This window comes from Callithrix jacchus, chromosome 14 (genome assembly GCF_049354715.1).
Source record: "Callithrix jacchus isolate 240 chromosome 14, calJac240_pri, whole genome shotgun sequence".
In the NCBI taxonomy this organism is placed as follows: Eukaryota; Metazoa; Chordata; class Mammalia; order Primates; family Cebidae; genus Callithrix; species Callithrix jacchus.
Genome location: NC_133515.1, coordinates 4240141 through 4252727, shown reverse-complemented (window position 1 = coordinate 4252727; position 12587 = coordinate 4240141).

Sequence of the window (12587 nt, the reverse complement as noted above, 5' to 3'; positions counted from 1 at the left end):
TTCTGTTACTTGGTTTTCCTTCTACCAGTCTAGCCCCTTCACTGTATGACTCCTGAGGTCCACTCCAGGCCCTGCTTGTCTGGGGTGCACCTCTAGCAGCTGTGGCACAGTGAGGGATGCTACTAGTTTCTCCTTCTGCTATCTTTGTCCCAGGATGATGCCTGCCAAATGTCAGTCTTTTGGATATATAGGGGTCAGGGAGCTGCTTGAGGAGACAGTCTGTACTTTATAGGAGCTCAATTGCTGAGCTGTGAGCCCTGTTGTTCATTTAGGCCTGTTAGGCTGCTATGTTTGATTCTACTGCAACAGAACTCATTTAAAAAACCCTTTTTTTCTCAAATGCTCTGTGTTGGGGGGTTTGGGCTTTATTTTTGGATGTCCATTGCGGTGTCCTGCCCAGCTAGGAGGCAGACTAGCCACTGTTTGACTGCCGAGGCTCCGCCCTGCTCTTGTGTGGTTCGCCCTGTTGCTGCAGACTCTGCTGTTCCGCTGTGGTCTCTGCCACGCCCTGCGGCGGAGTCTCTCTGTTGTAGCGGGTTGCCTTGGCAACGGCAGGTTGCGTCAGCAGTGGGCGTGGATCTCAGTTTGGGCGGGTTGCCTCGTTAATGGTGGACGCACCTCCCCCACAGAGCGTCTTGGACCGTCTGCATGGGGATGGTTTGAAATCGCGGTTTTGTTCTTCCCACTGGGCTAGCCCAAATGCTCTGTCCCTGCAATCCCCTGGGCTGTCCCACTGTCCAAGTCTCATTCAGTCTCATGTCCTGCCCTCTCAAGTCTCATGTTGCCAGTTCAACAGGGCACCCGGACAAGTGCACCCTGTGGGGAATGCTGGGTAGGGCCGGCCGCTGCCACCCCGGCTGCCAGCTTTGCCAGGCTGAGGTACTGCCTGGCGTCCCGTGTCTCCTTTATACTTGGGAATTTCCCCGTTCTGTGGGCAACAAAGATCAGTCTGGAAATGCAGCTCTGACTCACCTCTCCACAGATTCAAGGAGAGCTCCAATCCTGGGTTGTTCTCACAGCGCCATCTTGAGTCCTCACACTTTTCTTACAGAAGCTAGATTTGTTCATTCCAGATGGAAAGTTGGCATAGGCTGTAATGAGAAAACTCTCACTTTAATAACTCAAAGGAAGCAATTGAAAGAAAGGTTGTCAACCTGTGCATTCAGCTAACAGTTACACTGCTGTGTGAATGCAGCAGTTTGCAAATGCTTTCTGTAGAGAACCTACAAACTGAAATTTTCATGAAGACCCCGTGATATAGAAAATAGCAGAAAGACTACCTTTAAAACAGAGAATATACATATCTGTAATACTTCTCTGGTTTTTATGCATTCCCATAAGATGGTTGCATCTATGTTTCTCTTTATGAGGTTAGAAACACTTTTCTTACAGAAACTAGATTGCTTCATTCTAGATGGAATGCAGGCATATGCTGTAATGACAAATCTCTCACCTTATAAATTCAGAGAAAGCTATCAGGGAGAAAGTTTGTCAATTTCTGCATCCAACCTACACAGTTACATGGCTGTGTGTTTGCAGCTGTCTGCAAACACTTTCTGTGGGGTATCTCAAAACTGACATTTCCAGTAAAATTCCATGTTATACAAAATAGCAGTACAACTACCTGAAAAACACAGAAGACAGCTATCTGTGAAACTGCTCTGGTGGTGTCTTTAAGTAAGAGTTGCCCTTATGTTTTGATTTAGCATCTTAGAAACGCTTTTCTTAAAGAAGCTAGAATTCTTCATTCCAGATAGAAACTAGGCATATGCTGTAATGTGAAATCTCTCACCTTAGAAGCTCAAAAAAGCTATCCTTAAGAAAAGTTTTCAATGTGTGCATTTCACTTATAGAGTTACACTTCTCTGTGTCTTCAGCAGTTTGCAAACGCTTTCTGTTGAAAATCTCAAAACTGTCATTTCCTGTAAAGTACCATGTTATAGGGAATAGCAAAAAGACTCCCTTTGAAACAGAGAGAAAATATATCTCTGAATATTCTCTTGTGTGTGACCATGCAACTAAGAATATTGCATCTATGTTTTCATTCAGCAGGTTAGAAATACTTTTCTTACAGAAGTTAGATTTGTTCATTTTAGAAGAAAGTGGGCATGTGCCATAATGAGGAAGCTATCACCTTAAAAAATCAAAGTCAGCTATTCTTGAGAAAGGTTGTCAAAGTGTGCATTTTACTTACAGAGTTACACTGCTGTGTGTGTGCAACATTTAGCTAAAGCTTTCTGTGGAGAATCTCAAAAGTGACATTTCCATCAAAATCCAGTGGTATATAAAATAGCAGTAAGACTTCCTGTAAAACACACAACAAATGTATCAGCGAAACTGATCTGGTGTGTGCTTTCAACTAAGAGAGTTGCATCTGTGTTTCGATTCAGCAGGTTAGAAACACTTTTCTTACAGAAGCTAGATTTGTTCATTCCAGACGGAACCTGGGTATATGCTGTACTGAGAAATCTCTCACGTTAAAAACTCAAAGGGAGCTATCCTGGAGAAAGGTTGTGAATGTGTGCATTGAAATTAAGAGTTGCACTGCTGTATGAATGCAACAGTTTGCAAATGCTTTCTATTGAGAATCTCAAAACTGACATTTCCAGCAAAATTCCATGTCATACGAAGTGGCAGTAAGACTCCCTGTAAAATAAAGTAGAAACATATCTTTAAACTGCTCTGGTGCGTGTCCGTGAAACTAACAGAGTTGCTTCTATATTTCAAATTAGCAGGTTGGAAACACTCTTCTTACAGAAGCTAGATTTGTTCATTCTAGATGGAAAGTAGGCATATGCTGTAATGAGAAATCTCTCACCTTAATAACTCAGATAAAGCTATCCGGGAGAAATGTGGTAAATGCACGCATTCAACTTACAGTTACACTGCTGTGTGTTTGAAGCAGTTTACAAACGCTTTCTGTGGAGAATCTCAAAACTGAGCTTTGCAGCAAAATCACCTGTTATACAAAATATCAACAAGACTGCCTGTGAAACACAGAAGAAACATATTTGTGAAAGTGCTCTGGTGTGTTTTCATTCAACTAAGATAGTTGCATCAATATTTTGATTCAGAAGTTTAGAAGCACTTTCCTTACAGAAGCTAGATTTTTTCATTCCAGATGGAAAGTGGGCATATGCTGAAATGAAAAATATCTCACCTTAAAAACTCAAAAGATCCTACCGGTGGAAAGGTGGTCAATGTGTGCATTTACTTTACACAGTTACCCTGCAGTGTGTATGCAGGAGTTTGGAAATGGTTTCTGTGAAGAGTCTCAAAACTGACATTTCAGCAAAGTCTCATGTTATACAAAATACCAGCAAGACTGCCTGTATAACACAGAAGAAACGTATCTGTCAAACTATTCCGGTGTGTGTATGTTCAATTAAGAGAGTTGCATCTATGTTTCAATTCAGTCGATTAGAAACACTTTTCTTACAGAAGCTAGATGTCTTCATTCCAGAAAAAAGTGGGAATATGCTGTTATGAGAAGTCTCTCACATAAAAAAACTGAAAGGAAGCTATCTTGGAGAAAGGTTGTTAATGTGTGCATTGAAATTACAGAGTTAGACTGCTGTGTTTGCAAATGCTTTCTGTGGAGAAACACAAAACTGACATTTCCAGCAAAATTTCAGGTTAAACAAAATCGGAGAAAGACTTCCTGTAGAATACAGAATAAACTTATCTGTGAAAGTGCTCTGGTGTGTCGGAGTTCACCTATGAGAGTTGCAGCTATGTTTTGACTCAGCAGGTTAGAAACACCTTTCTTACAAAAGCTATATTTGTTCATTCCAGACAGAACCTGATCATATGCTGTAATGAGAAATCAGTCACGTTGAAAACTCCAAGGAAGTTATCCAGAAGAAAAGTCGTCAATGTGTGCATTCAACTTACAGAGTTAGACTGCTGTTTGAAGCAGCAGTTTGCAAACACTTTCTGTGGAATATCTCAAAACTGACATTTCCAGCAAAATTCCATGCAATACAAAATAGCAGTAAGAATGTTTGTAAAACACCAAAGAAACGTATCTGTGAAACTGCTCTGGTTTGTGCCCATGCAACTAAGAGGGATGCATCTATGTTTCGATTCAGGAGGTTAGAAACACCTTTCTTACAGAAGCTAGATTTGTTCATTCCAGATGGAAAGTGTGCATATGCTTGTAATGAGAAATCTTTCACCTTAAAACCTCAAAGAAAGCTATACTTGAGAAAGGTTGTCAATGTGTGCATTCAACTTACAGAGTTACACTGCTGTGTGTATGCAGCAGTTTGCAAATGCTTTCTGTGAAGAATCTCAATACTGTCATTTGCAGCAAAGTCACATGTTATACGATATAGCAGCAAGACTCCCTGTAAAACACAGAAGAAACACATCTGTGAAACTGCTCTGGTGTGTGTGCATTCAACTAAGAGAGTTGCATCTATATTTTAATTCAGCAGGTTAGAAACACTTTTCTTACAGAAGCTAGATTTGTTCATTCCATATTGAAAGTGGTCATGGGCTGTAATGAGAAATCTCTTACCATAAAAACTCAAAGGAAGATATCCCAGAGAAAGGCTGTCAACGTGTGCATTCAACTTACAGTTACACTGCTTTGTCAATGAATCAGTTTTCAAACGCTTTTTGTAGATAACCTCAAAACTGACATTCCAGCAACATCCTGTGTTATACGATATAGCAGTAAGACTGCCTGTAAAATACAGAATATATGTATCTGTGATATTGCTCTGCTGTGTGTGCATTCAACTAAGAGAGTTGCATCTATGTTTCTAGTCAGGAGGTTAGAAACATTTTTCTTACAGAAACCATATTTGTTCTTTCCAGACAGAAAGTAGGCATATGCTATAATGAGAAGCCTCTCACCTTAAAAACTCAAAGGGAGCTATGTGGGAGAAAGGTGGTCAATGTGTGCATTTAACTTACACAGTTACACGGCTGTGTGTATGCAGCAGTTTACCAATAATTTCTGTGACGAATCTCAAAACTGACATTAGCAGCAGAATCACGTGTTATGTGAAATAGAAAGACTGCCTGTAAAACACAGAAAAAACCTATCTGTGAAACAGCTCTGGTGTGTGTGATCTCAACTAAGAGTTGTATCTATGTTTTGATTCAGCAGCTTAGAAACACTTTTCTTACAGAAGGTAGATTTGTTCATTCCAGAGGTAAAGTGGGCATATACTGCAATGAGAAACCTCTCACCTTAAAAACTCAAAGGAAGCTATCTGGGAGAAAGGTTGTCAATGCGTGCATTCAACATACAGAGTTACACTGCTGTGTCTGCAGCAGTTTGCAAATGCTTTCTGTTGAGAATCTCAAAACTCTTATTTCCATCAAAATCACGTGTTGTAGAATATAGGAATAAGACTGCATGTAAAACACAGGAAACGTATCTCTGAATCTGCTCTGCTGTTTGACTGTGCAAATAACAGCATTGCCTCTATGTTTTGATTCAACAGGTTAGAAGCACTTTTCTTACAGAAGCCATATTTGTTCATTGCAGACGGAAATTGGGCATTAGCTGACATTCCCAGCAAAATTTTGTGTAATGAGAAATATCTCACCTTAAAAACTCAAGGGAGCTATCTGGGAGAAGGTTGTAAATGTGTCTATTCCACATGCAGAGTTACACTGCTGTGTGTGTGCAGCAGTTTGCAAACACTTTCTGTGGAGAATCTCAAAAGTGACATTTCCATCAAAATGCCCTCTCATACGAAATAGCAGTTAGACTGCCTGTAAAACACAGAACAAACATATCTGTGAAACTGTTCTGTTGTGTGTGTGTTCAACTAAGAGAGTTGCATATGTGTTTCAATTCAGCAGGTTGGAAACACTTTTCTTACAGAAGCTAGATTTGTTCATTCCAGACAGAAAGTGGGAATAGGCTCTAATAAGAAATCTCTCACCTAAAAAACTAAAATAAAGCTATTCCAGAGAAAGGTTGTCAACGTGTGCATTCAACATACAGAATTAAACTGCTGTGTGTCTGCAAAAGTTTGCAAATACTTTCTGTGGGGAGTCTAAAAATTGACATTACCAGCAAAATTTTCTGTTATGAGAAATAGCAGGAAGATTGCCTGTAAAACACAGAAGAAACGTATCTTTGAAACTGCTCTGGTGTTTCTTAATGCAACTAAGAGTTATGCATCTATGGTTTGATTCAGCAGATTAGAAACACTTTTCTTACAGAAGCTAGATTTGGTCATTGAATATGGAAAGTGGGCATGTGCCGTAATGAGAAATTTCTCACCTTCAAAACTCAAAAAAAGGTACCTGAGAAAAAGAATGTCAATGTGAGCATTCTACTTAAAGAGGTATGCTGCTGTGTGTATGCAGCAGTTTGCAACCCCTTTCTGTAGAGAATCTGAAAACTGACATTTCCAGCAAAATCCCTTGTCATACAAAATAGCAGTAAGGCTCCCTGTAAAACACAGAAGAAATGTATCTGTGAAACTTCTCTGGTGTGTGTGCATTCAAATAAAAAAGTTTCATCTATGTTTAGATCCAGCAGGTTAGAAACACCTTTGCACAGAAGCTAGATGTTTTCATACCAGATGAAAAGTGGGCATATGTTGTAATGAGAACTCTCTCACCTTAAGAACTCAAAGGAAGCTATTTGGGATGAAGTTTCTCAATGTGTGCATTCAACTTACAGAGTTACACTGCTGTGTGTATGCAGCAGTTTTCAAACGCTTTCTATGGAGAATCTCAAAGCTGACATTTCCAGCAAAATTTTGTGTTGTACAAAATAGCATCGGACTGCCTGTAAAACACAGAAGAATACATATCTGCGAAACTGCTCTGGTGAGTGTACATTCAACTAAGAGAGGTGCATCTCTATTTTGATTCAGCAGGTTAGAAACACCTTTCTTACAGAAGCCACATTAGTTCATTCCAGACAAAAACTGGTCATATGCTGTAATGAAAAATCTCTCACCTTGAAAACTCAAAGGAAGCTATTCAGTAGAAAGATTGCCAATGGCTACATTCAACTTACAAAGTTACACTGCTGTGTGTATGCAGAAGTTTGCAAATGCTTTCTGTGGAGAATCTCCAAACTGACATTTCAAGCATAATTTTATGTTATACAAAATCAGAGTAAGACTGCCTGTAAAACAGAAAAGAAACATATCGGTGAAACTGCTCTGGTGTGTGTGCATTCACCTAATAGAGTTACATCTATGTTTTAATTAAGCAGGTTAGAAACACACTTCCTACAGAAGCTATATTTGCTGATTCCAGACAGAACGTGGGCATATGTTGTAAAGAGAAATCTCTTACCTAAAAACTCAAAAAAAAGCTATCCGGGAGAAATGTTGTCAATGTGTGCATTCAACTTAGAAAGTTACACTGCTTTCTGTGTGTATGCAGCAGTTTGCACACGCTTTTTGAAGAGAATCTCAAAACTGACCTTTACAGCAAAATCCCTTTTTGTACAAAATAGCAGTAAGCCTGCATGTAAAATGCAAAAGAAACGTGTCCGTGAAATTTCTATGGGGTGTGTGCATACAATTAAAAGAGTTGCATCTATTTTGTCGATTCAGCAGGTTAGAAACAATTTTCTTACAGAAGCTAGATTTGTTCATTACAGAAGGAAAGTGAGCATATGCTGTAATGAGAAATCCCTCACCTTAAAAACTCAAAGGAAGCGATTTCAGAGAAAGGTTGTCAATGTGTTCATTCAATTAACAGAGTTACACTTCTGTGAGTTTGCAGCAGTTTGCAAAATCTTTCTGTGGAGAATCTATAAACTGATATTTCCAGTAAAATCCCTTGTCATATGAAATACCAGTAAGACCACCTGTAAAACACAGAAGAAATGTATCTGTGAAACTGCTCTGTTGTTTGTGGGGTCAACTAAAATAGTTGCATCAATTTTTTGATTCAGAAGGTAAGAAAAGCATTTCTTACAAAAGCTAGAATTGTTCATTTCAGATGAAAAGTAGACAAATGTAATGAAAAATCTCTCACCTTAAAACTCAAAGGAAGCTATTTAGGAGAAAGGTTGTCAATGTGTGCATTCAATTTACAGAGTTACACTATGTGGGAGAATGGTTGTCAATATATGCATTTAAATTAAAGAGTTTCAATTCTGTGTGTATGCAGCAGTCTGCAAATGCTTTCTGTAGAGAATTTAAAACTGACATTTCCAGCAAAATATCATGTTACATGAAATAGCAGTAAGACTGCGTGTAAAACACAGAAGAAATGTATCTGTGAAACTGCTCTAGTGTGTGCATTCAACTGAGAGAGATTCGTCAATATTTCAATTCAGTAAGTAGGAAACACTTTTCTTACAGAAGCTAGATTTTTTCATTTCATACAAAAAGTGGGCATATGCTGTAATTTGAAATCTCTCACCTTAAAAACTCAAAGGAAGCCATCTGGTAGAAAGATTGTCAGTGTGTGCATTCAACCTACAGAGTTACATTGCTGTCTGTATGCAGCAGTGGAGAATATCACAACTAACATTTGAGCAAAATTCCAGGTTATTAGAAACAGCAGTGAGACTGCCTGTAAAACACAGAAGAAAGTATCTGTGAAACTGCTTTTGTGTGTGCAGGTTCAACGAATAGAGTCACATCTATGTTTTGATTCTGCACATGAGAAACACTTTTCTTACAGAAGCTAGAGTTGTTCATTCCAGATAAAAAGTAGGCATATGGTGTAACGAGAAATCTCTCACCTTAAATACTCAAAGGAAGCTATCTGAGAGAAAGTTTTTTAATGTGTGTATTCAACTTACAGAGTTATACTGCTGTGTATATGAAGCAGTTTGCAAAGGCTTTCTGTGTAAAATTTCAAAACTGACATTTCCAGCAAAATCCCGTGTTATACAAAATAGCAATAAGACGGTCTGTAAAACACAGAAGAAACTTATCTGTGAAATTGCTCTGGTGTTTGTGTGTTCAACTAAGAAAATTGCATCTATGTTTCAATTCAGCAAATTAGAAAATACTATTTTACAGAAGCTAGATTTGTTCATTCCAGACGGAAAGTGTGCATATGCTGTAATGAGGAACTTCTCATCTTAAAAACTCAAAGGAATCTATCTGGGAGCAAGGTTGTCAATGTTAGCATTGAAATTACAGAGTTACATTGCTGTGTGTATTCAGCAATTTGCAATTGCTTTCTGTGTAGCATCTAAAAAATTGTCATATCCAGCAAAATCCTGTATTATAGGAAATAGCAGTAAGACGCCTGTAAAACACAGAAGAAGCGTATCTGTGATACAGCTCCAGTGTGTGTGCTCTGAATTAAGAGAGTTGCATCTATGTTTAGATTCAGCAGATGAGAGACACTTTTCTTTCAGAAGCTAGATTAGTTTGCTCCAAACGAAAAGTTGACATATGCTGTAATGAGAAACCTCTCACCTTAATAAATCAAAAGAATCTATCCCAAAGAAGGGATGTTAACATGTGCATTTAACTTACAGACTTACACAGCAGTGTGTATGTCACAGTTTGTAATTGCTTTCTGTAGAGAATTTCAAAACTGACATTTCCAGCAAAATCCTGTGTTGTACAAAATAGTAGTAAGACTGCCCGCAAAAGACAGAAGAAACGTATCTGTGAAACTGCTCAGCTGTGTGGGCATTCAACTAAGAGAGTTGAATCTATATTTTGATTCAGAAGGTTATAAACACTTTTCTTACAGAAGCTAGATTTGTTCATTCCAGATGGAAAGTGGGCATATGCTGCAATGAGAAATCTCTCATTTTAAAAACTCAAAAAAACCTATCCAAGAGAAATGCTGTTAATGTGTGCATTCAACTTAAAGAGTTACACCTGTGTGTACATGCATCAGTTTGCAAACACTTTCTATGGAGAATCTGAAAATGGAACTTCTTAGCAAAATTCCGTGTTATATGAAAAAACAGTAAGACTGCCTGTAAAACAATTAAGAAACGTATCTTTGAAACTTCTCTGCTGTGTGTGCATTCAACAAATATTGTTGCATCTATGTTTTGATACAGCAGGTTAGAAACACTTTTCTTAAAGGAGAAGATTTGTTCATTCCAAACAGAAAGGGACGTATGCTGCAATGAGGAATTTCTCACCTTAAAAACTCAATGAAAGCTATCCAGGAGAATGGTTGTTAATGTGTGCATTCAACTTATAGAGTTACAGTGCTGTGTGTATGCAGCACTTTGCAAACTCTTTCTGTGGAGAATTTCAAAACTGTCATTTCTAGCAACAAACCATGTTATATGAAATAGCAGTAAGACTTCCTGTAAAACACAGAAGAAACATATCTGTGAAACTGCTCTGGTGTGTGTCCTCTCAACTAAGGGAGTTGCATCTATGTTTAGATTTAGCAGGTTGGAAACATTTTCTTACAGAAGCTAGATTAGTTCATTCCAGGCAGAAAGTCAGCATATGCTGTAATGAGAAACCTCTCACGTTAAAAACTCAATGGAAGTGATCCGAGGGAAAGGTTGTCAATGTGTGTATTCAACTTACAGAGTCACACTGCTGTGTGTATGCAGCAGTTTGCAATAATTTCCTTGGAGAATCTGAAAACTGACATTTACAGCAAAATTCCGTGTTACACAAAATAACAATAAGACTGCCTGTAAAACACTGAAGAAACGTATCTGTGAAACTGCTCTGGTGTGCATGCGTTCAACAAATATTGTTGCATCTATATTTTGATACAGCAGGTTAGAAACACTTTTCTTACAGGAGAAGATTTGTTCATTCCAAACAGAAAGAGGGCATATGCTGTAATGATAAATTTCTCACTATAAAAACTCAAAGGAAACTATACAAGAGAATGGCTGTCACTGTGTGCATTCAAATTATAGAGTTACAATGCAGTGTGTATGCAGCAGTTTGCAAACTCTTTCTGTGGAGAATCTCAAAACTGTCATTTCTAGCAAAATACCATGTTATACGAAATAGCAGTAACACTGCCTGTATAACACAGAAGAAACTTCTCTGTGAAACTGCTCTGATGTGTTCATTCAACTAAGAGAGTTTCATCAATGTTTTAATTCAGCAGGTAGGAAACATTTTTCTTACAGAAGCCAGATTTGTTCATTCCATACAAAAAGTAGGCATAAGATGGAATGAGAAATCTCTCACCTTGAAAACTCAAAGGAAGCTATCCGGGAGAAAGTTTGTCAATGTGTGCATTCAATTTACAGAGTTACGCTGCTTTGCATATGCAGCATTTTGCAAACGCTTTTCGTGGAGAACCTAATAATAATATTTACAGCAAAATCTCATGTTATATGAAACAGCAGTAGGACTGCATGTAAAACACAGAAGAAAGTATCTGTGAAACTGCTTTGGTGTGTGTTTGTTTACCTAAGAGAGGTGTATCCATGTTTTGATTCTGCACATGAGAAACACTTTTCTTACAGAAGATAGACTTGTTCATTCCAGATAAAAAGTAAGCATATGGTGTAATGAGAAGTCTTCCACCTTAAAATCTCTAATTAAGCTATCTGGAAGAAAGGTTATTAATGTGTGCATACAACTTACAGAGTTACACCGCTGTGTGTATGCAGCAATTTGCAAATGCTTTCTGTGGATTATACCCAAAGTGACATTTCCAACAAAATCCTGTGTTATATGAAGTAGCAGTAAGACTGACCATAAATCACAGAAGAAATGAATCTGTGAAACTGCTGTTGTGTGTGTGAAATCGGCTAAGAAAGTTGCATCCAGGATTTGATTCAGCAGGTAAGGAAACACTTTTCTTTCAGAAGCCAGATTTGTTCATTCCATAGGAAAAGTGGGAATATTCTGCAATGAAAAACCTCACTTAAAAAACTTAATGGAAGCTATCAGGGAGAAAGTTTGCCAATGTTTGCATTTCACATACATAGTTACACTGCCGTGGGTATGCAGCAGCTTGCAAATGCTTTCTGTGGAGAATCTCAAAAGTGACATTTCCAGCAAAATACCCTGTTATTCGAAATAGCAGTAGGACTGCCTGTTAATCACAGAAGAAATGTATCTGTGAAACAGCTCTAGTGTGTGTGCATTCAACTAAGAGAGTTGCATCTATGTTGTGATAAAGAAGGTTAGAAACACTTTTATTACAGAAGCTAGATTTGTTCATTCCAGAAGGAAAGTGGGCATATACAGTAATGAGAAATCTCTCACATTACAAACTCAAAGGAAGCTGTCTGGAAGAAAGGTTTTCAAGGTGTGCATTCAACTTACAGAGTTACGTTGCTGTGTGTATGCAGCAGTTTGCAAATGCTTTCCATGGAGAATCTCAAAACTGACATTTCCAGCAAAATCAACTGTTATAAGAAGGGGAGGGATAGCCTGGGGAGAAATGCCAAATGTGGGTGAAGGGGAGGAAGGCAGCAAAACACACTGCCATGTGTGTACCTATGCAACTATCTTGCATGTTCTGCACATGAACCCCGAAACCTAAAATGCAATAAAAAAACGAAATAGCAGTAAGACTGCCTGTTACACAGAGAAAAACTTATCTGTGAAACTGCTCTGTTGTGTGTGTATTTAACTAAGGGAGATACATCTGTTTATCTATTCAGCAGGTTAGAAACACTTTTTTTAACAGAAGCTAGATGTGTACATTCCAGACTAAATGTGGGCATATGCTGT